This window comes from Chiloscyllium plagiosum, unplaced genomic scaffold (genome assembly GCF_037043375.1).
Source record: "Chiloscyllium plagiosum isolate Xiang-an unplaced genomic scaffold, Cpla_swu_hap1 HiC_scaffold_14, whole genome shotgun sequence".
In the NCBI taxonomy this organism is placed as follows: Eukaryota; Metazoa; Chordata; class Chondrichthyes; order Orectolobiformes; family Hemiscylliidae; genus Chiloscyllium; species Chiloscyllium plagiosum.
Window position 1 is genome coordinate 58366021 of NW_028270152.1, and position 27348 is coordinate 58393368.

The window sequence follows — 27348 nt, forward strand, 5'->3', positions numbered from 1 at the left end:
TGCATCTCCGATTTAATATGAAACGTATACTTTATAGTTGACTGCAATTTTCCAGTTATGTTTAACTTAGGTAGTGGGTTAACATGGATATATGGTATTCAGTGATTTTTTTTGTCTCTTGAATAGTAAAACAAAATTCCATTTTTAAACTGTGGTTTCATTCTTTTAGCAAATAACTGGGACTTAAATGTCTTCTACTTTAATAAAAGTTACTGGTCTCTACTAGGATTATCAAACTGACCCAACATGTCAGACAATCAAGTCAAAGTATACTGTGCACTTTGAATTTGACTGTACATATTATTAGATCATGGATAAAGGCTTACCATCAGAAATGTACATTGGAACTGCAACTCAGTAGCAAAAATCTAAATGTTGACAGTAACCCATTCAACAACAACATACTACAGGTTGCATCTCCTTAAACTTCCTCAGTTGAGAATCTGCTCATGTAAAGAATTAAGTAAAATGTCCAGCAGACATTATTCTGAAATCAAATGTCATTAATGCTGAACAATCAGCTCAACCTGCAAGAAACAATATAGAATCATAGAATCCCTACAATGTGGAAACAGGTCCTTTGGCCCAACAAGTCCAAACCAACCCTCTGAAGAGTAACCCACCCAGACCTATTCCCCTACCCTATTAATCTATATTAACCCCCAACTGATGCACCTAACCTACACATCCCTAAACGCTACGGACAATTTAGCTTGACCAATTCACCTAACCTGCACCTCTTTCGACTATGGGAGGAAACCAGAGCACTCAGAGGAAACCCACACAGACACGGGAGAATGTGCAAACTCCACGCAGACACTCTCCCAAGGCGACAGGGATCCGGGTTCTGTCTGTGTGGAGTTTGCGCCTGCTCCCCATGTCTGGGTGGGTTTGCTCCGGTTTCCTCCCACAATCCAAAACAACAATATGCAGGTTAGGTGAATTGGCCATGCTAAATTGCCCATTGTGTTCAGGGATGTGTAGGTTAGGTCCATTAGTTAGGGGTAAATGTAGAGTAATAGGATAGGGGAATGGGTCTGGGTGGGTTACTCTTCAGAGGGTTGGTTTGGACTTGTTGGGCTGCAGGGCCTGTATTTACCTGATTGGCTAAAACTCCAGAAAGTTCCAGAAAACCATCTAAGAGGTATGAAAACAGGGTTTATCTGCAGTCCCCATTTGGAACCATCCTTGGAAAGGTGTGAAGCCTTCTGAGAAGACCATAATGGCAATGGGCAGAAACCAGCTGACCATCCAGAGAGAGAGAGGAAAATAAAAATAAAAAAGCAACTTCGCAAAGCCAGTGACAGAGCCACTACAAAAGACTCGGGAAGTATTGCAACCTTAAGGGGTTATTAAATAGTATTAAAGATTAGTTTAGAATTAACGATTATTGTAACTTCTATTCTTTTTTAAAAATGTATTCATACATAGGATGAGGTGATCACTGGCAAGGTAACATTTATTGCCCATCCCTAATTGCCCAGAGGCAGCTAACAATCAACCACGTTGCTGTGGGCCTGAAATCACACATAGGCCAGACCAGGTAAGGAGAGCAGTTTCCTTCCCGAAAGGACATTAGTGAACCTGGGTTTTTTCTGACAATCGGCGCTGGATGCATAGCCATTAGACTCTTAATTCCAGATTTTTGTTTTGTTTCAAATGATGTTGGGACTGTTTTTTATTGGTACCAGTTGTGTTCATACTGCTTTGGTATTATGGGACACCTGGGGAAGTTCATTCATAGCATTCTCGTCAGAGTTGTCTAAACTGTTTTAAGGAGAAACCAGGCAACAACTATCTGTGGCCTTATTTCATTTACGTTTCACTAATTGCAGACACCATAAGGCCATAAAACCATAAGAAATAGGAGGAGAAGTAAAGTCATTCAGCCCATCGAGTCCAGTCTGCCATTCAATCATGGCTGATGGGCATTTCAACGCCACTTATCCGCACACTACCCATATCCCTTAATTCTACAAACCCACCACTCTCTGGCTAAAGAAATGTCTCCTCATTTCCATTCCAAATTGACCCCCTCTAATTCTAAGGCTGTGCCCATGGGTCCTAGTATCCCCGCCTGGCAGAAACAAATTTCCAGCATCCACCCTTTCTAAGCCGTGCACTATCTTATAAGTTTCTATTATATCTCCTCTCAACATTCTAAACTCTAATGAAAACAATCCCAGGATCCTCAGCTATTCATTGTATGTTAGGCCAATCCATGTGAATCTCCGCTGGACACGCTCCAGTGCCAGTGTGTCCTTCCTGAGGTGTGGGACCAAAAATTGGATACAGTATTCTAAATGGGGCCTAACCAGAGCTTTATTAAGTGCCAGCAGCACATTGCTGCTTTTACATTCCAACCCTCTTGCGATAAATGACAACATTACATTTGCTTTTTTAACCATGGACTCAATCTGCAAGTCACCCTTTAGAGAATCCTGGACTAGCACTCCCAAATCCCTTTATACTTTGGCTTTATGAATTTTCTCACCATTTAGAAAATAGTCTGTCCCTGTGTTCTTTTTTCCAAAGGGCAAGACCTCGCATTTGCTCACAATGAATTTTATCAGCCATTTCTTGGACCACTCTCCTAAACTGTCTAAATCTTTCTGCAGCCTCCCCACCTCATCAGAACTACCTGCCTGTCTGCCTAACTTTGCCAGAATGTCCCCAGTCCCTTCTTCCAGATCATTAATATATAAAGTGAACAGCTGTGGCCCCAACACTGAACCCTGTGGTATACCACTTGTCACCAGCTGCCATTCTGAAAAAGAACCTTTTATCCCAACTCTCCGCCTTCTGTCAGACAGCCAATCCTCAATCCATGCCAGTAGCTCACCTCAAACACCATGTGCCCTCACTTTACTCAGCAGCCTCTCTTGAGACACATTATCAAAGGCCTTTTGGAAGTCTAGGTAAATAACATCCACTGGGTTTCCCTGATCTAACCTACTTGTTACCTCTTCAAAGAACTCCAACAGGTTTATCAGGCACGACCTCCCCTTACTAAATCCATGCTGACTTGTTCTAATCCAACCCTGCATTTCCAAGAATTTAGAAATCTCACCCTTAATGATGGATTCTAGAATTTACCGACAACCAAGGTTAGGCTAATAAGCCTATAATTTTCCATCTTTTGTCTTGATCCTTTCTTGAACAAGGGGATTACAATAGCGATTTTCCAATCATTTGAGACTTTCCCTGACTCAAGTGATTTTTGAAAGATTACAACCAACACCTCCACTATTTCTTCAGCCACCTCCCTCAGAACTCTAGAATGTTGCCCATTGGGGCCAGGAGATTTATCAATTTTTTGACCTTTTAGCTTTTCTAGCACTTTCTCTTTTGTAATGGCTACCATACTCATCTCTGCCCCTGATTCTCCTTAATTGTTGGGATATTACTCATGTCTTCCACTGTGAAGACTGACACAAAGTACTAATTAAGTTCTTCAGCTATTTCCTTATCTTCGATCACTAGCATTCCTGCACCAATTTGGAATGGCCCAATTTCTACTTTTGTCTCTCATTTGTTTCTTATGTATTGAAAGACATTTTTACTATCATTTCTAATATTACTGGCTAGCTTATCTTCATATTTGATCCTCTCTTTCCTTATTTCTCTCTTTGTTATCCTCTATTTGTTTTTGTAGTCTTCCCAATCTTCTGAGGTCCCAGTGCTCTTGGTCACTTTATAGGTTCCCATTTTCCTTTGATACATTTCCTGACTTCCTTTGTCAGCCATGGCTGTCTAATTATGCCCAGAAACTCCTTCCATTGTTGCTCTACTGTCTTCCCCACGAGGCTCTGCTTCCAGTCAATTTTCGTCAGTTCCTCTCTCATGCCCTTGTAATCATCTTTATTTAACTGTAACACCATTACATCCGATTTTGCCTTCTCTCTTTCAAACTGCAGACTGAACTCTACCATATTATGATCACTGCCTCCTAAGTGTTCCCTTACTTTAAGATCTTTTATAACGTCTGGCTCATTACATAGCACTAAGTCCAGAATAGTCTGTTCCCTTGTGGGCCAAAGGTTTACAGCCCATATATCACTGCAATACAGGAAACAACTGGAAAAGAAAATATTCACCGAAGTTATACTTGCATATTGTTGAATTGTCAAAAGTCTTTTGTGTTTCAACCAAAAAGTATTTTGACCATGGGAAACTTTGCTTTATGAAGCAGAACTGTGTGGCATGACAGACTGTAAATGTATCCCCTGTAATTAGTTTAGAGCAATTTTATCTTGAATTCCTTCCATGTACCCAATTAACAATCAAAATTCAAAACATGAGCCAGTGAATGTGAGCTCAAATGACAATAAATTAAGGTACAAATTAACATTTACTTAAGGCATACTGCATGCATGGCCACCTGCGCAGGTGTAATCTGGAATCTGAGCATTGTTGGAATTGCTGTCATGTGGAAAAAAGATCAAGACCTACAGGCAGGAAGTAATATCCAAAAAGCGATAGAAACAGGATCCTTCACACGGACCACAACTCCCTTCCCATACTTTCCCCCAAACTTACCAGACACTGGGCACAGGGAGTCAATGCAGTTGTACAGACCGTAGTTGCTGATTACAGAATCAGTTCCCCATATCAGCCACAGTGATTATTCTTTATGCTACAACATTCATCGTTGAAGAATTAAGACAATTCTGGTCATAATGTTATAACGAAAGGATAATTATGATGAATCAAAATTCTATCTTAATTTATTTTCAAACAATGTCTCCTATTCATTAGACAAATGCAGTCATTCGTCTTGGACAGCGAGTTGAATAATATGACAACTAAAACATGTTTGAAAAGCCATTTTGCACAATATATTTACTGACAATCAGGAAATACATGGACCACTTTATTAAGAGCAGAATCAAGTCCTCTCTAATTTTGGGTTCACTGTTATAATTCAAACTTATGATACAGCAAGTCTCCAATACTTGTTGGTCGACTCCTTCCATCAGGTGCTAACGTTATTGAGTATCCAACATAAAGTAGAAAACCTGATTCTCCTGCTCCACAACTATTTAAAACATTGGTTTCTTTTCTTTGCCAATTGTTTGAAAATAGTAACCTTTTCTAAACAAATCAATAGGCAAATTTATTGAGACAGAACTGGGTATGGAGAATGATGATTTTTAAAACAAATATTGCCCATAACTTACAAAAGCTATAATTTGATTTCTATTCATTTTATTTCCTTTACAACTTAGAAAACTGCAAAAAGTTGTTGAGGATGTTGATATTTGTAATTTTAAAAAGGCTTCGTTTCAAGCAGCAGATTCACTCAGAAATTAGATATTTACAAGTTCCGAGACATTAGCAAATACACCTCAAAGCAACTGTCATTGCCAGTCTAATTATTCAATTAAAATGCAGTTGATCAACAGTTGGAAAACTATTATTTTCAGTGGATGCACATCATATCAGTGGATCACTAAACTATTTGCGTGATTCAAGGGCTGTTAGCACTAATCCTAATTCAAACAATGAAATATTTCTTGACATTACCTGCAAAGCTGCAAGCAAGGACTTGTGGCACGGAATGATGTTGAGGTTTTATGCCATCATATTGGCCAGTTCATCCACTTATAGGTGTGAGTAACTCGAGAATGACCTTGATAATATATCCTCTGACATAACTATTTTGGTCATTCATTCATCAAGCTAAATACAACAGGTTCAAGAGTTCTTAAGCACATTTGCATTTTGCAATACAAAGCTCTATTTTTTACTGCACCCCTCAGGGATCAATACTTGGGTACTTATCTTTCATTGACTTTGCGTTACTATGCATCTGCAAAGAAATTCATTACTTCCTTATTTTTCAGAAGAAATTACATCAAGAAATGTGTTTTCTTAGCTTTTAGCATGATCGTAATGCATAGCCAGTCATATAAGCATGAAGGAAATCAAATCATTTCGAGTAATACTGTAACTGGAATAAATACTTGGTTGAAATTAACACCTCATCTAAAAACAAAACTAATTATAAAACTACAAAAGGAATGATGGCTCTCAGTTCTCCAAGAAGGGAATTCTGTTGCCTTAAAAAGTTCCTGGTGAGACATGCAAACAGCATCATGGAAAAATTAGACTCTTTCTAAAACAAAAGACGTGGCTACGTGATAAAGAAGAAGTTCATTTAAAAGCAAAAATATACTTTGCAGCTTAGAACCTGATAATGGTTAACTATATATTAATTATGTTTTAACTTATGTTGAAAGGATTTAACTAGAATGTACCTGGACATGTCAATTGAAGCTGTCTAAGGATCTTATGGTTTAGTGATATGTATTGGTCTGGGTTCAAGTACCACCTGCGCCAGAAATATTCCATAACATAGAATCCCTACAGTGTGGAAACAGGCCATTCAGACCATCAAATTCACACCGACTCTCAAAAGAGCATTCCTCTCACACCCACCCCATCCCTATAACTCTGCATTTCCCGTGGCTAACCTACCAAGCCTGCATATCCTTGAACACTACGGGTAACTTAGCATGGCCAATCTACCTAATGTGCACATCCTTGAACTATGACAGGAAACCCACTCCAGGAGAATGTACAAACTCCACACAGACAGCTGCTTGAGGGTGGAATTGAGCCTGGGTCCCTGCGCTGTGGGGCACAGAGCTAACCAGTGAGCCAATAATGCTCACATGTTCACGTAGAATGAGTAGAAATAACTTAGGGAATGTTGGGGAGAAGTAATAGGGTCTCTTCCTCTGGACTAGGAGATCTGAGTTCAAGCCCCACTGTCCCCAGGCTGGGTCTGCACAAGTTGATAAAAATGACTATTTGAAGCTGGTTGAAGGTCTTGTGATGCAGTAATTGTGCCACTATCCTTGGGCCCAAAAGTCTGAAATCAAGTCCCAGCTGCCACAAAGTTGTGTTATAACGAGTCCAAATAAGTTGACTGAATAGAAACTGAATGAGGGGATGCTGTTTTGAGGTGCTTGGTATTTAATACATCTTTCTGGAATTAAAACTTGTACATATTTAAAGACTAGAGTCTGGTGTATTTTATCCTTCAATTCCAGCTTTCCAGGTTCTTACATGATAACAGAATGCAGGCATCTAAAGGTGAAGTTGGAGAATGCAATTTTTTTCTCAAACTTACTTGACAATTACTAGTGATCATTGTAAAAATAGTAAAATATTAGTTCAAGTTGTTAAGTTATGATTATCCTCTGATTTTTTTACCTTACACTTAGTGAAAGAATGATGTTGATTTATGGGAATGGACTAACACTTCTTCCATAAAGAAAACAACATGCTGCCTCTGTGGTGATGCTTACTACATAAAGTGATATAGAAATATTTTGGGATGGAGGCCTCTCACATGGAGAGTGAAGAAGATAATCGAATTTCTAGATAAAACCTACAAGAACAGTGGACTAGTCAGCATTTCACAAATTTCAGAAAACAGAAAGAAAGTCATTCCATGGAAGAATCTGTACTATGATGAAAAGCTTGGCACAGTTCAAGTGGGGATCCGGTACATTGGATTGGTACTTGTGTTCAAATTACTAGAATATGCTGAGATGTTTCACGGACAGATAACTGGCTCCAACTAGTTTTCAGTTCTTGGAGAATGTATTGGATTCAGTGTCTGCTGCCTTCAAGAAAATCCTGGGGAAACGGACATTCCCTTCAGCCTTCATGGGCCAAGTGAGACACAAATAGAAGTCACCAGATTTCAAAATACTCCAGACACCAATTATATGTGTCAAGGGAAAGAAAGATTAAAGACATCAGAATGACTATGAAAGCACAGCTCTCTCAGAAGAAATTAGAATAGTGAATAGTGATGGGTACATGATTCCAAAAATGTCCAGCCAAAAGCTAATAGGTGCTTTAAATGTATCATTATGTGGCAAATAGCCGAAAGTGAAGAGGCAGAGCCTTTAAAATGACACTTTGGGGCTCTTGTGGTACATTGGTAGTGTTCACTACCTCTGAGTAAAGAGGCAAAAACAGAAATTACTGGAAAAATTAATGCTAATGTTAATGTTTCAGGTCCAGCGACTCTTCTTCAGCACAAGGGTCACTGGACCTGAAATATTAATCCTGCTTTCTCTCCACAGATGCTGCCAGATTCCTGAGTTTTTGCGGCAATTTCAGTTTTCTTTTGTTTCTGATTCCCAGCATCTGCAGTTCTTTTGATTTTCAGAGTCAGGAGATCCAGGCTCGATTCGCACTGGCTGCAGGGGTGTGTAATGACATCTGCAAACAGATTTATTCGAAAATCCCTGAAATTACACATGAAGAAAATAGCACAGATCAAGTGGTAGTAGCTAATGATGAATATTAACAGATTACACCGGCACAAGTATTTTTTTTTAATCCTGTAATGAATGTATTCATCACTGACCTATCCAACTGCAAGTTAAAAGAAGTGCATGGGTAAAGAAATTGTTCAGGAGGAATTGCAGAAGGATCATCTCCATATGGTGCTTTTCACAGACTTTAGAAGTTTTTGGGTTTTTTCCAAAATTGTTTTTGTTTACTTGAAGTCTAACTGAAGGAGACAGAAAAAAAAATGTTAATTTGCATTACTTGGGTGTTAACTGTATTCAGATGGTAGGTTTCAATTCTGGATGTAGCATGCTTATACATAAATACAGATGTTTACACTATATGAAGAGATGGGAAGAAGGCTATTGTTTGGAGATGTAGGATATGTAAAGTGACCTTCTAATGAAAAGTGTATAAGCATTTTAAGACTAGCCCCAACATTTTATCCCCCACAGCCTGGCTATCTAAGTTTGAGGAATACACATTTGTCTTAGTTCCAGAGAGGTTGCTGATAAATGTACAAAGTTTGTTACTGATACTGAAATAACTGATTAGATACCCCTGACAGTCATTCCTACATTTTAAATGGAGACGGTTTTATGCATAGGTTGTAAATTATTTCTGTTAGAAATCACTATTCCAAGCTGATATTTAATGATTGAAGAAGTAATCTATCTTTCATTGACACCAATTTTAATATTAAATGTTGTGAACTCAGTAAGTCCAGATTCCTTGAATTTGCTACATTTCTATGGCAAGGGAGCCACTGAGGAATTTTGCAGAAATTTTCCTGAATATCTTTGCAATTCTGTTCTATATTTTCATTTGCCCCAAGAGGAGGCTGAAGAGAATTTTTTTTATTTTATTCATTCATGGGATGATAGCATCACTGGCTAGACCTGCATTTATTGCCCATTTCTAGTTGCCCAGAGGACAGTTCAGAGTTATAGAGTTATAAAGATGTACAGCATAGAAACAGACCCTTCGTTTCAACTTGTCCATGCCAACCAGATATTCTATATGAATCTAATCCCATTTGCCAGTATTTCACCCATATCCCTCTAAACACTTCATATAACCAGATGCCTTTAAATGTTGTAATTGTACCAGTCTCCACCACTTCCTGCAGCAGCTCATTCCATACACGCACCACCTCCTGTGAGAAAAAGTTGCCCTTTAGATCCCTTTTAAATGTTTCCCCTTTCACCTTAAACCTATTCCCTCTAGTTTTGGATTCCCCCACCTCTGGCAAAAGACTTTGGCTAATCACCCCATCCATGCCCCTCATGATTTTATAACCCTGTGTAAGATCAGCCATCGGTCTCTGACACTCCAGAGAAAATAGCCCCACCCTATTCAACCTATCCCTCTCGCTCCAACACTCCAATCCTGGCAACATCCTTGTAAATCTTTTCTGAACCCTTTCAAGTTTCACAACATTCTTCCTTTCGTAGGGAGAGCAGAATTGCACACACTAACCAATGTCCTGCACAGCCACAACATGACCTCCCAACTCCTGTACTCAACGTAATGACTAATAAAGACAAGCCTTCTTCATTATCCTATCCACCTGCAACTCTACTTTCAAGGACCTACGAATCTGCACTCCAAGGACTCTGTATTCAGCAACACTCCACAGGATCTTACCGTTAAGTGCAAGAGTCTTATCCTGATTTGCCTTTTCAAAATGCAGCACCTCACATTTCTCTAAATTAAACTCCATCTGCCACTCCTCAGTCCATTGGCCCATCCGATCAAGATCTCATTGTACCCTGAGGTAACCTTCTGCTGTCCACTACACCTCCAATTTTGGTGTCATCTATAAACTTACTAACCATACCTCCTATGTTTACATTGAAATCATTTACATAAATGACAAAAAGCAGTGGACCTTTGTATGGGCTCAATGCATTTGGAAAAGTAACATGGGCTGCCCCTGGAATAAGACTCAGTTTTAGTATTGAGGGGGAAATAGGTAGCAGTGGATTAGCCTCCGATTGTCAACCGAACCATATCTAAGGACAACAGAATTTCTGTAAGGTGTAAAATGTTTGATCTACAAACATCCATTGTGTCTCCCCACACCAGGTGAATTTCAACCCAATCCCCACTGACACCATTCTGAGTGCAGAGTCATACAAGGTACAGAGATCTCAAATTTCCCATCAACCTTCACTCCATTGGCAGAATCCTCATCTTGGAGTCAGAAGGATCTGCGCTCAAGCCCCACTTCAGAAACCTGAACCCTGAATACAGTCCAAAGCTCAGAGGGATGCTCCTCTACCTTTGGGTGGATACAAAAGGTCCATGTCCTTTTGTCTTGTCCTCAACTTAAACTCTTAACCAACATCCCTCTTGTACAGTTGGCCACCTGAAGGAAAGTCCAAGTCAATGTGTCACCACCCCTGGTTAAAACCATAGGGATCAGGGAATGGGGGAATTGAGTCCTATCTTGTTGGCACAAACTAACCCATATCAACTGTCCAGCTGACTGGCCACCTCATTCCCAGGAGTCTGAATACACATACGAGCATGTGCAATGTACATTTTCACAGCAAGTTGTGGTCAAGAGCTAAGGATGGTGATTGGGAGGCTCCAACATTGATGAACCAGGAGTCTCTTTCTCCCTCTTACTACCTCCCATCGATATGTGTTGAGAAGATTTATAATCAAACTCGTTGGGGTGTCTTAGGGACATACCTATCCTGAACATTCCCTCCTGGAATGAGGATTGAACCTGGTGGTAAAAACGTTGGACACATTCACAGCAGTGTTAACAGTCTAGCTTTCCCCTTCTCCAGTCCTGGCAGGCAAGGTTAATGCTGAAACAAACACATGAAATGCTGGAGTAACTCAGCAAGTCCAGCAGCCCCTGTGGAGAGAGAAACAGAGACAACACTTCAAGTTCAGTATCACTCGTCTTACCAGCCTCAAAACATTATCTCTGTCCCATGCCCCACAGACACTGTCAGACCCACTGCACTTCCCCAGCAATTGTTTCAGATTTCTAGCATCTTCAGGATTTTGCTTTAATTTGAAGGATAAAACAGAACCTGTCGAGAGTTAAATGGGAAACCTGTGGTCAAAATTCAGCCATTAAAATCATCCCTGTGCATAGGAACCCTACAGTGTGGAAGCAAGCCATTCAGCCCATCAAGTCCACAACGATGCCCCTGAACAGCAACCCACATGGATTCCGCCCCCCTCCCCAGCCCATAATCCTGTGCTTCCCATGGCCAATTCACTGCACATCTCTGGACACTGTGAACAATTTAGCATGACCTATCCTACCCGCCCTGTGGACGGAAACTGGAGCACCCAGTGGAAATCCACGCAATCATAGGGAGAACTCACAAACCACGCATAGCTTCCTGAGGGCGGAACAGAACCCCGGTACCCGGCACTGCAAGGGAAGCATCACCAATTACTACCACATTGCTGTCGGTCTGGAGTCACATGTGAAACAGACCAGGTTAGGATGGCAGTTTCCTTCCCTAAAGAACATTAGTGAACCAGATGCATTTTTCCTGACAATCATCAATGGATTCAGTAGTCTTCATTAGACTCTTAATTGCAGGAATTTATAAAATTTAAATTCTACCATCTGCCATGGCAGGATTCAAACACAGCTGCCCAGAACATTACCTGGATCTCTGGATGATCAGTCCAGCAATAATACCACTAGACCATCACCTCCCCCATAAATGAAACCTATAGATTAATTAGCTTCCTGCACATCCAAATTTTAATCAGCTTACACCTCACACAGAACAGCTTATTCATGCAAAAATGTATTAACACCATGTTAGGATCAATATAAACACTGAATTAGTATTCACACTTACACAAATGAAATCAAAGTCAAGGTTACTCTTTCATTGAGACCATCAAATCTCTAACAATCAAAGGAAGCCTCAATAATAAGCACCTACTCTTTCATCTTAGCACTGACAACTCACACTCAAAGGAAATTTTAAAAATCTCAATTAACAATTACAGCATACAAACACTACTAAATAAAGCAGACATCTTCTGTGGCAATGCTTATTGTGTGATTTGCAATTGCAATGAAAGAGCAATAAACAACATCAGAGTCAGATATACATTCTTTTGGAAAGGAAAATACAAACAGCAATACCTGGCAGGAACAGGAATAGCCTGAACGGTGATGCCCCACAGTCTATCAACATTGTCTGAGCTTACTTTAACAGTACCTTAACTAAGTTACAGAGGAACCTCGATTATCCGACATTCAATTATCCGAATTTCGGATTATCTGGCAACATTGCAAGGTCCCGATGCTTTGCCAAACTGTGACATTCGATTATCTATCCATTCAATTATCTGGCAAAATACTCCCGGCCTGTGTCATTCAGATAATCAAGATTTCTCGACATACGATGGTTACCAGTCTCTATAAAATATTCTTCTCAGCATGCTCCTTTGTCCTTTCATTTTAAAATCTAGTTTAAGTTGGTATAACAAATTAACATTTCAGTCTTCCCTCAAGAGTACACAATACAAACGGGAGTTAAAGGGCCAAAACCACATTAGGGTTTCAATCTGAGCATGCATCCTCCCAGAAAGGTGGCCATTGGAGAATATAGTTTCTGCAATCATTACAACCTGAGGATATAATGATTGTCATGAGGGCAGCCAGCTAGACCGGTCCAATCAGAGAGCCCTGGCTGACGTAAAAGGATAATGTTAGGGATATTGGGTTCCTCAATGGGTTCCTCAATGTCTGACTCAGTGAGATGCAGTGCCACTGTCAAAGGCATTTATAGATAAAGGGTATGTGAAGCCAGCCTCTGAAGAGTTATTTCAGAGGAGGCCAAAGTTTCCTTTAGGGTTCATATCCTCTCTTTACAACACCAACACGCATTACTTACTCAGCATACAAACCTCCAGGACAGTCCATCTCTGAATGAAATAAAAATAGCAAGAATTCCAGGCATAAACTGCTCCTGTCCTAAACTCTCCTCCACATCATCATTTCTCTCAAAAATGGAAGAAAGAATACTGACAAACAAATGCAAATCACAAAACAATGCAGGTCCAGAGTAACTGGCCCTTCACCACCTTTGCTGGCTTCCTTCCAGAATATAATAGGAAAATTGCAAATCCCAAGAATTTCGGTCCCATTGCTTAATTCTCATGTGGAATGCAATATGACATTCACACAGTAATCCAAGATGGAAGATGGGAAAAATTTCTGGCTGGAACAGCTGCTACTTTTTTGAGGTACGTTAGGTGCTGGAGGTAATTTCCTCAAATTCCAGGAGCAGCAATTACTGTTTTATATGTTTTGGAACTTTGGGAAAAAAGAATTCAAAACAACAGCAGCTTTAAAAGAGAGAAGAACAGACAAAGGAAACACATGATGATGTCAATGCAGGAGAGAGAGAGAGAGAGAACCTGCACAGTTACTGCCTTTGCTGTTTGAATTCATGTATCATTGGACATCGGAGTGCATCTGGGAAAATTAACAAACAGTGAAATTCACAACTGATCTTGGAGGAACTGTTGGGTGAAGTTCACATCACAGAATTAGATAAGTTAATCGTTGTTTTAAGTGTGGCCTACAGAGAATCTGTAGTAGTGAGTAGAGTGGGTTCTTTCTTGATTATATGTTTTTGGAGATATGTCTCTTGATTAAACTTAAAATATAAGCCATAACTATTAATTTAACCTGGGGCAGTGTTTGTAGAGGAACAAGACAGTGTTACTTTCTGGGTCTGTAGATTGTGAAGGAGCAAAAATGGCCTTTAATAGAGTGATATGTATTTCTTGTCAGATGTGAGAGTTTAAGGAGAGTTTATGGGTTACTGCGGATTATATCTGCCATAAATGCTGTTGGTTGTGAATCTTATCAGATCAAATGGATCGGTTGGAGAAACAGATAAAAGCGATGAAGAATTTGCAACAGCAACAGTATGTGATGGATGGTAGATGTAGGAAGGGGGGAAAGTCTCAGATACAGTCACATAGATGGGTTAACTCCAGGAAAGGTAAGCGAGGTAGGCAGCTAGTGCAGGAGTGTTCTGTGGATATACCCATTTCAAACAGGTATGTTGTTTCGGAAAATGTAGGGGGTGATGGATTCTCATGGGAACGTAGCACAAACAGCCAAGTTTCTGGTCTTGAGACTGGCTCTAATGCAATGAGGGGTATGTCGGGTTCCAAGAGATCAATTGTGTTAGGGGATTCTCTTGTCCGAGGTACAGACAGACGTTTTTGTGGCCAGCAGTGAAAAGGCAGAATGGTGTGTTGCTTCCCTGGTGCCAGGATCAGGGATGTCTCAGAGAGGGTGCAGAATGTACTCACGGGGGAGAGGGGCCAGCAAGAGGTCATTGTCCACATTGGAACCAACGACATAGGAACGGAAAAGGTTGAGATTCTGAAGGGAGATTACAGAGAGTTAGGCAGAAATTTAAAAAGGAGGTCCTTGAGAGTAATCATATCTGGATTACTCCTGGTGCTACGAGCTAGTGAGGGCAGGAACAGGAGGATAGAGCAGATGAATGCATGGCCGAGGAGCTGGTGTTTGAGAGAAGGATTCACATTTTGGATCATTGGAATCTCTTTTTGGGTAGAAGTGACCTGTACAAGAAGGATGGATTGCACCTAAATTGGAAGGGAACTAATACACTGGCAGGGAAATTTGCTAGAACTGCTTGGGAGGATTTAAACTACTAAGGTGGGGGGTGGGACCCAGGGAGATAGTGAGGAAAGAGATCAATCTGAGACTGGTACAGTTGAGAACAGAAGAGAATCAAACAGTCAGGGCAGGCCTGGACAAGGCAGGACTAAAAAATTTAACTGCATTTATTTCAATGCAAGGGGCCTAACAGGGAAGGCAGAAGAAGTCAGGGCATGGTTAGGAACATGGAAATGGGATATCACAGCAATTATGGAAACATGGCTCAGGAATGGGCAGGACTAGCAGCTTAATGTTCCAGGATACAAATGCTACTGGAGGGATAGAAAGGGAGGCAAGAGAGAAGGGGAAGTGGCATTTTTGATAAGGGCAAGCATTACAGCTGTGCTGAGGGAGGATATTCCCGGAAATACATCCAGGGAAGTTATTTGGATGGAAATGAGAAATAAGAAAGGGACGATAACCTTACTGGGATTGTAGTCAGAGGAAAATTGAGAAACAAACTTGTAAGGAGATCTCAGCTATCTGTAAGAATAATAGGGTGGTTATGGTAGGGGATTTTAACTTTCCAAACATTGACTGGAACTGCCATCGTGTTAAGGGTTTAGATGGAGAGGAATTTGTTAAGTGCATACAAGAGAATTTTCTGATTCAGTATGTGGATGTACCTACTAGAGAAGGTGCAAAACCTGACCTACTCTTAGGAAATAAGGCAGGGCAGGTGACTGAGGTGTCAGTGGGGGAGCACTTTGGGGCCAGCGACCATAATTCTATTAGATTTAAAATAATGATGGAAAAGGATAGACCAGGTCTAAAAGTTGATGTTCTAAATTGGAGAAAGGCCAATTTTGACGGTATTAGGCACGAACTTTCAAAAGCTGATTGGGGGCAGATGTCCACAGGTAAAGGGACAGCTGGAAAATGGGAAGCCTTCAGAAATGAGTAAACGAGAATCCAGAGGAAGTATATTCCTGTTAGGATGAAAGGAAAGGCTGGTAGGCACCGGGAATGCTGGATGGCTAAAGAAATTGAGGGTTTGGTTAAGAAAAAGAAGGAAGCATATGTAAGGTATAGATAGGGTAGATCGAGTGAATCCTTAGAAGAGTACAAAGGAAGTAGGAGTATACTTAAGAGGGAAATCAGGAGGGCAAAAAGGGGACATGAGATAGATTTGGCAAATAGGATTAAGGAGAATCCAAAGAGATTTTACAAATACATTATGGACAAAAGGGTAACGAGGGACAGAATAGAGCCCCTCAAAGACCAGCAAGGCGGCCTTTGTGTGGAGCTGCAGAAAATGGGGGAGATACTAAATGAGTAATTTGCATCAGTATTTACTGTGGAAAAGAATATGGAAGATATAGACTGTCGGGAAACAGATGGTGACATCTTGCAAAATGTCCATATTACAGAGGAGGAAGTGCTGGACATCTTGAAACGCATAAAAGTGGATAAATCCCCAGGACATGATCAGGTGTACCATAGAACTCTGTGCAAAGCCAGAGAGGTAATTACTGGGCCTCTTGCTGAGATACTTGTATCATCGATAGTTACAGGTGAGGTGCCGGAAGACTGGAGGTTGGCTAACATGGTGCCACTGTTTGAGAAGGGTGGTAGGGTCAAGGCAGGGAACTATAGACCAGTGAGCCTGACCTCAGTGGTGAGCAGGTTGTTGGAAGGAATCCTGAGGGACAGGATATACATGTACTTCGAAAGGCAAGGACTGATTAGGGATAGTCAACGTGGCTTTGTTGGTGGGGGATCATGTCTCACAAACTTGATTGAGTTTTTTGAGAAATTAACAAAGAGGATTGATGAGGGCAGAGTGGTAGATGTGATCTATATGGAATTCAGTAAGATGTTTGACAAGGTTCCCCATGGGAGACTGATTAGCAAGGTTAGATCTCACGGAATACAGGGAGAACTAGCCATTTGGATACAGAACTGGCTCAAAGGGAGAAGACAGAGGGTGGTGGTGGAGGGCTGTTTTTTCTGACTGGAGGCCTGTGACCAGTGGAGTGCCACAAGGATCGATGCTGGGTCCTCTACTTTTCATCATTTATATAAACGATTTGGATGCGAGCATAAGAGGTACAGTTGGTAAGTTTGCAGATGACACCAAAATTGGAGGTGCAGTGGACAACGAAGAGGGTTACCTCAGATTACAACGGGATCTTGACCAGATGGGCCAATGGGCTGAGAAGTGGCAGATGGAGTTTTATTCAGATAAATGCGAGGTGCTGCATTTTGGGAAAACAAATCTTAGCAGGGCTTATGCACTTAATGGTAAGGTCCTAGGGAGTGTTGCTGAACAAAGACACCTTGGAGTGCAGGTTCATAGCTCCTTGAAAGTGAAGTCGCAGATAGATAGGATAGTGAAGAAGGTGTTTGGTATGCTTTCCTTTATTGGTCAGAGTATTGAGTACAGGAGTTAGGAGGTCATGTTGCAGCTGTATAGGACACTGGTTAGGCCACTGTTGGAATATTGCATACAATTCTGGTCTCCTTCCTATCGGAAAGTTGTTGTGAAACTTGAAATGGTTCAGAAAAGATTTACAAGGATGTTGCCAGGGTTGGAGGATTTGAGCTAGAGGGAGAGGCTGAACAGGCTGGGGCTGTTTTCCCTGGAGCATCGGAGGCTGCGGGGTGACCTTATAGAGGTTTACAAAATTATGAGGTGCATGGGTAGGATAAATAGACAAAGTCTTTTCCCTGGGGTCAGGGAGTCCAGAACTAGAGCGCATAGATTTAGGCTGAGAGGGGAAAGATATAAAAGAGACCTACAGGGCAACGTTTTCACACAGACTGTGGTACGTGTATGGAATGAGCTGCCAGAAGAAGTGGTGGAGGCTGGTATAATTGCAACATTTAAGAGGCATTTGGATGGGTATATGAATAGGAAGGATTTGGAGGGATATGGGCCGGGTGCTGGCAGGTGGGCCGAGATTGGTTTGGGATATCTGGTCGGCATAGACGGTTTGGACCAAATGGTCTGTTTCCATGCTGTACATCTCTATATACCTCTTTCGTGTGAGGATACGTACTATGTCTATATTTTGAACAAGAAATGACACGTATCAAAAATAATTTGTTTCTGAGAGTGTTCTGCTCCTTTTTTTTCTTCATACCCATTTAAAGAATTACGAATCTGTATGTTGTAATTCCAATGTGAGTATCCTTTCTTTCATCTGGAAGGCAAATTAAGTTTCCATATGCACAATTATTGAACACTCCAAAACCAACAAATAATTACAACTAAAACACATAACAGAGTACTTGATCTTTTGCTCTAATCTTTTTGTTTTATATTCAGATAATCATTGAATATACTGAGAAGACTTGCAATTGATTGGAGATGACATCCAAATTACTATTGTTCCTTTCCCCATATTGTTGTCACTTTATAAAATTATGCACAGAACTCAAATGATTTAATCTCCATATCTAGTATATAGTGTATTGCGCAGGTCAATCAAATTTCTGTCTCTGTGTCAATCCTTAACCTCACATAGAAAGAGCAAATTTGACAGAAAATATACAGATTACATCAAATTCAGAAAACAATTAACTACTGCCATTTTACTACCTCTGAAAACATAGAGTATATATTTCTTCATAACTCTGATGTAATTACTTGCACGTAGTGTAATGGTTTCAATCAGACTTTTTTAAGGCAAAGAAAGTGAAAACAAGATAGTCCATCTCCGGAAAAAAAGAATAAGAACTCCAGGCATAAACAGCCCCTGTCCTAAACTCTCCTCCACATCATCATTTCTCTGTCCAGTATTATAATGCACTCAGCATTTTATCTTTGATTTTCAGCATATTTTTTCTGAAATTTATTACCTCAGGGATATAATATTTGCACATATTAATATAATCACTGATACACGCAAGGTGCCATCTCAAATAACGGCTTCAAACTTGTTCGTCTATTTTGGAGATTAGGGCACGTTTTCGTCCTGTCACATAGCTAAAACTTACTTATTCCGGGTAATGAGAAATGGGAATTTTAGGCCACCATTGCAATTATTAGCATTGCCAGTAGAAATGATGCAGCAATGATGAATATCTCCAAAAAGCTTTTCTTATAAACAGATTTTGAAATGCTATTGTATGAATTGTCAAATTATAAATGATGTACACGTCAGCGTGTCACCAGAATCTGCAGGTTTTAAATATTCAGTTCATAAGCAGTCATTTAATATTGTAGAATGAGAGCCCCGATATAATTACTGTCAAATGCGAAAAGGTCTCCAAGTATAAAATGATGAAATGGCTCGCACTGAGACTGTGAAACATGAAGCCAGAACATAATACCTCACATAATTCTCTTTAAAAACTTTTAACTGATGGTTTCTTTTTAAATTCAGTTCTTCATAATGGGAAGTGATAAGTCAGAAAAAGAACATAGATTTATAGAAAGGTAACCAACTCTGTTCCAAATGGGTACATTCTTGTAGCCACAGAATCTTTCAAATCTCGGGTTGGATTTTACCATTTTTAGGTTCAATGTTATTTTCAGTAAGCTTCATGGTGGGTATACGACAGGAGAGGCAAGATTACTGCCAGTGCAGCAAAATTTTATCAGACAAGCCACTAGTGCCATTCTTGGTTATGATGCCAGAGTCATAATGTTACTGGACTACTAATTCAGAACCCTAGACACTATCTCTTCGGCATGGCTATGAACTCCATCGTGGTGGATGTTGAAATTTGAATTCAGCAATGATCATGAGGAATAAACTCACCTAACGGTGACTACATTACTGCTGTTGATTATTGTAAAGAAACTGTTTCACTGATGTCCCTTTTTGGAGGGAAATCTGCCAACCGGACCTGTATGGCCTAATGTTGACTCCAGATTAACAGCAATGTGTTTGACCCTAAACTGCCACTTGGGCAATTAGTGATGGGAACTAAATAAGAGCCTCGCCCGCAATGTCCACTTCGGACAAATGAGTTAGATTTTAAAATTAAGGCTAAGCTGCATGCTACTTCAGGTGCTGTAAGCTAGTCCACTGTCTTATTTGGAAACTGAAATGGAAGCTTTTTGAAGGGAGGCACCCAATCATTTCATGGTCCTGCTGATTGGAGTGGTTAAGAGGAGTGTCATCTTTTACTAAGTGAACACCAGAGAAGGCTAAGGCCAGCTTGGTCACAGCAGCTTGGGTTAGTGCTGTCTACAGGGCCAGAAGAAATGCAGTATTGGATAACCGTCAATGATCTACTGTGCTCTCAAAGATAAGTGTCACCATCATTCTCTGCTCCCTCATGCTCACTCTAAATGTTCCACTGCACACAAACCACACCAACCTTCACAGGCTACTGACTTCACTATTGCATGTGCCATCGTCAGTCAACAGCTCTCCCTCACCTCATCCTCTAAAACTATTAATGTTGTCTGCTCTCTGCCTAAAATGCTGAGCAATCCACCAAAGCTGATAGCCTCCAGGTAAGCAAAAAGTGAGTAAGTCCGAAGAAATGAAGCTAAGAGCTGTGAGATGCTTTGTGTGCAGGTGCACAAGACAGGTGTGTCACCCTGACAGGAGCATGCAAGTCAAAGGTGCCCCTGTGCTCTAAAGTGGAATCCCGAAGGGTTGAATTAGATTCTGAGTTGAACTTAGATCAGCCATAATAAAGCGGTGAGGTTGGTCAGTTGCCAATGCCATATTTAGTGGACAAAGAATGGATGAAGATGCAGTCCGTAGAGTATCCATAGACATGCTGGTGAAGTGACATTAAAATGGAAATGCAGAGAAACAAGCTTTGAGCTCCATCCACCAGGTAACTACACTGACTTTCAAAACCACCAGGTAACTACACTGGCTTTCAAATGCTTCAGGTAACTACACTGACTTTCAAGACCAGAATTGTTGCCTCTGGGGAGAGGAAAGGAAAATTTTAAGCTGCTTCGAAATGGGGTTAGGTTAGCTAATAATGAGATGGAAATGTAGAGAAATAAAGTAGTCACTACTCATGAGTGAGATTTGGAATTTGCCATTGAAACCTTCGGGGAAAGGCAGAACGTGTACTTTTACTAATGAAAAGATATTTTCAATCTTACCATTTTTTTTTAGATTAGATTACATTACATTGTGGAAACAGGCCCTTCGGCCCAACAAGTCCACACCGACCCGCCGAAGCGAAACCCACCCATACCCCTACATTTACCCCTTACCTAACACTATGGGCAATTTAGCATGGCCAGTTCACCTGACCTGCACATCTTTGGACTGAGGGAGGAAACTGGAGCACCCGGAGGAAACCCACGCAGACACGGGTCCACACAGTCAGTCGCCTGAGGCAGGAATTGAACCTGGGTCTCTGGCGCTGTGAGGCAACAGTGCTAACCACTGTGCCACCATGCCGCCCACAAGCCTACTGCACCTGGTATTCCCAGGCGGTCTCCCATCCAAGTACGAACCAGGCCTGAGTCTGCTTAACTTCCCAGATCAGACGAGATCGGGCGTTTTTTTTCAGACTAGTATGGCCGTACATTTCTAACATTTCATGTCATTGCCCACACCACTCAAGGGGTAGAAAAATTGTATCCAAGAAGTTTGATGTTTTCTACGTCAGATTTTAAGATGTTCCTTCCCACTCAGCCAAATTATTCTTTTTGCACCCGTGGCAAGTCAGATTGGGGTTCTGTTGTTCAAATGTCATGTTCTAATTCATCATTCAAGGATCACACCGTTGGTGCCTTTGTTGGGGTTAAATTTTAATAAAGGGTGTCAAAAGGGTGCTATTTAAAGATTATATTGCAGCTTTGAATGCTCCACCAGATTACTATTGTATAACCTTAAAGAGCATTTTGTGTCATTTCAACAACATTAGTTGATCCAATTGTTGTCTGACAATTAGTATAAGATCATGTAGTGATATAACAGTGGAAAAAATCTGATTTTAGTCCCATTGAACTTTTGTCTTCTCCATTCATGGAATAAGAACATTCTCGACAGGTCCATCCCTAATTACTCAGAGGGCAGTTCAGAGTCAATCACATTGAATCTTGAATTAATTACCTCTTGGATTAGCTTTATTGCTCAGTGCAGTCAAACGACTGCAGTGAAAAGTTTGCAATGCCACCACTTATGCATTTACACTTCCCCAAAGGATCCTTCCACATCCGACAGAAATTTATCTGTACCTCCACCAATATTATCTACTGTATCCTTTGCATCCAATGTGGTCTCTTCCATATCAGGCAGACAGGATGCCTCCTTGTGGATCATTTCAGAGAACATCTCTGCAACACATGCACCCACCAACCCCACCGCCCCGTGGCTGAACACTTCAACTACCCCTCCCACCCTGTCAAGGACATGCAGATCCCAGGCCTCCTCCATCGCCAAACCCTTACCATCCAATGCCTGGAGGAAGAATGCCTCATATTCCTCCTTGGGACCCTGAAAACAAATGGAATCAACGTGGATTTCAACAGTTTCCTCATTTTCCCTCCCCCCCAACATTATCTCAGTCCCAAGCCTCCAACTCGGCACCACCCTCCTGACCTGTCCATCACCTTTCCCATCTATCCGCTCCACCCTCCTCTCCAACCTGTCACTTTCTCGCTCACCTTCATCTATTGATTACATTCTCAGCTACTTCCCCCCTAACCCCACCTCTGTCCCATTTATCTCTCAGTCCCTGCGGCCCACAAGCTTTATTCCTGCTGAAGGGCTTATGCTCCTCGGATGCTGTCTGACCTGCTGTGCTTTTCCAGCACCCCACTCTTGACATGTAACACATTTATCTCAGATACAAGATATCTAGGTACAGATACTTAAGTATTTAGAACAAAATTGAAAAAAATAATAGAAAGAAGTCCAGCATAAGAATAAAAATGAGACAAAGTACTTAATTTGCAGTCCTTTCACCGTGGGTCTTGAGACATGTGTAGGCGAGACCAGGTAAGGATAGCAGTATCCCTTCCTAAAGGAAATTGGTGAACCAGTTTTCCCCCAACAGTTAACAATGGACTTGTCATCATCATTAAACTCTTAACTCCAGATTTCCAATGAATTGAATTCAACTGAACCTGGCTTCCCAGAACCAGATAAACAATCCAGAGACAATGCCAGTGGACCATTGTCTCCCCTTGTGAGTTCTTATATCTGATTTCAATACCTGTGTTCATTTATGGATTAAAATGATTTTGATAAAAAAATACTGACTTGAGATGGAATGAGTCATCATCTGACTTGGTTAAGCCAAGGTTATGAAGCAAAAGTAAATCAGACCCATTCTGAACTGAAACTAAAATTGACTGAAATGAGTCATTCAGGTCTAGGTCTCTTGTTTGATTTATACTTTTCTACAAGTTACACCAATAGGATGAAAGTCACCAGTACATTATCCAGTTTTGGAGAAACAATTATGGGAATAACACATGGGAATAAACAAAAGATCTATATTAATGTCAACAGCTTCTGTGACAGAGCAAAGAGAAACATGATGGATTTGGAAGATTAGAACTGAAAGGCTTGTTTTCCCTCTTCCTGTTTCTTCTAGCCTCTTGAACAGTGCCCAGCAGAAAAGCAGATTGCAGAACCATCCATTCACCAAAAACTCAATGATGCCTACAAATTTTGAGACTATCAAAAATACATGACACCAAATAAATAACCGTGATCTCAGGTCAAAAGCCAACAAGGACTCAATTTATAAAATTGCCTATTCTTGACTATCACTCTTGTCGAATTCACTCTCCCCTTTTGAGCGTGACGTGTGTGTGTGTGTTGATGTTTATTGTTTTTCTCTAAGTTATGAAATTCCTCTTCTTTTCATTTAAGAATACCACACAATTGGATTCTAAACTTTGACTCATTTAAGTTTGATATAGCTTTGTGCTAAAAAGAAATACAAATTATGTGTTCTGAAGGGTCACTGGATTTGAAATATTATCTCTGATTTCTCTTCACAGATGCCCAAACATACCAACACTCTGCACAGCTTTATCAGCTTGCACGACTGCTTCAGGTAAAATGTACATTCGTATTCCAAGATCTCTTCACCCCTCTACCTCATTTAGCTTCATACCTTTAAAGCATTAAGTGCCTGCCTTATTCCTCCTACTTTAATGAACCTTGCACTTCACTGTACTTAATTTGTCACAAGTCCGCCCATTTAAAAATCCTTTTAGACATTCAAGAATTAAAAAAAAAACAAAAGAACTGATTTGGTTAGAAATTAAACAAACTCTAAAAATACTGGAGACATTCATTAGGTAATCAACTTGAAATGGTGATTGTTCTAATCTCCAAACGTATTTCTTGTTTTGTTGAGTATTTTCAGCATTTCTTGTCTCTATTTAGAACATAAAATTGTGAGCCAATTGCACGTAGGAACATGTATAAAAGTTAGGTCAACACTCAGATAAAAGTTTTATAAAACAGAAACATATACAACAGATGCTAAGAGAGGGCATATTCTGGAACCTGACAGATTCAGATACCAATTCCATATGATCAAAAGTTACAAATTAAAGGCTCCTTACACACATGCTCAGTAGCATAGCAAACCATGTTTATAATCTGGAATTTCAAATGACTCAGATTTTGAAATGGATTCTGGGTGTTGTTTTGAGTTCTCGAGAGTTCTGTGTTTCTGTTGATGAAGTTTTTATTTGCTTCAGTAATAATTACAATTTAATATTTCCCCTTACATCTTTTCCCAACTGAAACCAAAATACACATCACTTAAAACATTTTAAAGAAATATTTATTAAAATCAAGACAATCCAGAGAGCACATGTTTATTGAGCCTTCCGTTCTTAGTTATCTCTTTCAGTAAAGGAAAATAAGTGCTAAGTAATGGTGCTGATCCGTTTTATAAACATTGTAAGACAATTGTTTTCTTTAGAGCAGAGGAGACTGAGGAGGGGTTATGATTGAGGTGTGTAAGATTACGAGGGATATGGACAGGGTGAATAGAGAGCAGCTGTTCCTGTTGGTTGAGGGGTCAATCATGAGAGGGTATAGTTTTATGGTAAGGGATGGTGGGTATCTAGAATGCACTGCCTGGGAAGGTAGTGGAGGCTGGAAACCGACCAAACTTTAAAAAATATTGGGATGAATACTTCAAATATCACAACATTCAAGGATATGGGACAAGTACAGGAATTTGGGGTTGGCACACTTTTAGTAGTCATTATGTTGGTGCAGACTCGATGGGCCGATGCATTGTTTAATCTATGAATCGTTCTTCCCTTTGACACCTATGCATACAGTAAAACAATGAATGCAGAAATAAAAGTTTGGTCAATGAATTAATGCCTTAATCCTTGAACAAAAATGCTTGAATTGATAAATATGTTATGTTGCAATTCGAGTCTATCCACCTAGTCTGAATAGTTTACACTTTAATTAATGACATTTTCTGTTTCCAATACATTGCCACATCATTCCATCAAACTTGTCAATGCATTAACAATGTAATATTTACAGCTGGAAATTAGTAAATTCTCAAATTCACAAGTGAATTGTTCAGGAAATAATGAGGCCAATCCAAGTAAAAAAACAAGCGTTCACTGGCATATCCCAACAAACCCTGCATACTGTTTTAACAAACAAATTCTTTAAGTGCTGTACGACTGCATTTAAGTATAGTTTCAGGGCATAAAGGCACTGACAAAGACCAAGACACAAAGTGTTATGAGCCAAGGACTCGTGAAGTTCAAGCTCAAGTCTTGAATCTCTGGTGTTTTGCATAGCACAGCATAAGATGAGCTGGAATTGAAAAGATCAGAAAGTGTTGGTTTTGACTAATGCAAAATTCACAAATGACTGGCCACCTCGAGGCACAACCCAGGAGTCATATTTGAGAGGAAATACATTTACATCTCACCTAATTTCATCCTAAATGTGTGTTGATCATCATCCTCATCCTAAATAATTACTAATATTTGTTTCCTTCACATCTGCCATGGAAGAAAAGTGTGTGCTCTTGCCCTGTCTGTCAAAGAATTTTTTTTTGTGAGTTGGACAATTCAAATAGCCTCCACCTATCAAGACAGTTTATTGTTACTAGACAGATTGGAACAGCTTTGCAAAACAATCATAATGGAAGCATCTCAGGATCATTTCTTGCTGCAATCTTTGAAGGTAGCCATTCATACAAGTTAAGACTAGTGTATCTTACATTTACTCTCCAAGAAGATGGAAGATGGATGATTCACCAAAACTTTTAACTAAAATTGGCTGAGACTCAGTTTCAGTGAATCTCATAGAGGTTTCTCTCCATGAGCTCTAGTGTGTGATCTTATGCAATTTTCCACTTCTCACCTCATTATGACTCTATAGTAACACACTATCTTGCATACACCAGTAGCGGAAGTACTCAGCAAAGTCCAGGCTTTGAGGGATTTCTGCTGCCAAGACAATTTTGAAAGCACAGCAGTGCACCAGATCAATTGCTGCCAACCAGAAAAAGCTGTTCATTGTATACACAGTGGGAGGGAAATGAAAAAGATCAACCGAGGGCAAAGGGTTAAATAGGTGACAGATCATTGGAAATAGAAGCTCACATTCTCAAATATGTTGTTACTTTCATCATCAGCATCTGGAAAGACGATTGTAACTGCAGCTACAATAATGAAACTACACAAACAATCTGTAGCACCATACGGGTAGTTCTTGTGTAAAGCATGTTTTGGCAGCGCAATTTAGCTGTAGCATTGCTGAAGAATTAGGGAATTGTACTTTTGAGAACGCTTACCTCTGTTGGCAATAGCACGCTTCCAGCAGCGATCGTTTTACACGCCTCATTCTGCGCATGCACCAATGTCAGCTGCCGTCAGAGCATGTTGGAGGTACAGTACCAAACATTGAGCAGCTTCATCTCATAAAATAAACCAATGAATGTTCATTGCTCTCCCTCTGAGCCAAGAATGCATTTGGTATAATTCCTGTATAAGCCCTGTATAATTCCTGTAGGACTGCATTACTCTTACACATACCATCTGCCTTTCTAATTTGTCCTTGTACCTGCATATCAACAATCGAAATCAACCCTCAAGAAACAGTCAGAAGACAATCAACCACAGCCATACACTTCTGCAACCACAACTGCACCTGAAGGTGGTGATGATGATGACCCTCTGTCCCTACATTAATAATACTTTTTCAATGTAATGTGTTAAATGTGCTTTTGTTTCATTACTAAATATGTTTTAAATCTTCATTTAGGCTGTGCTATACTTTGTGTTAGGCTTTTGTATATTGATGGAATGGAATTCTTTTCTCCAAATGAATCCAGCAACATTGTAACATGTCACTCTCCACAGAATGTGCTTCCAGTTTATCATACCCTACACCTGGAGTAAGCCTGTGATGTTTGCGTAGCCAGCCACCCATTTACGGACCTCG

The 27348-nt window shown here is 40.3% G+C and overlaps 1 protein-coding gene and 1 pseudogene across 7 annotated transcripts in view; both read right to left on the minus strand.

The window, feature by feature from the left end:
* LOC122559093 (contactin-4-like) overlaps positions 1-27348 on the minus strand; it is a 2514776-nt gene that overhangs the window by 2438842 nt on the left and 48586 nt on the right. The window lies entirely within an intron of this gene.
* On the minus strand, positions 21356-21478 carry LOC122559283 (5S ribosomal RNA; annotated as a pseudogene).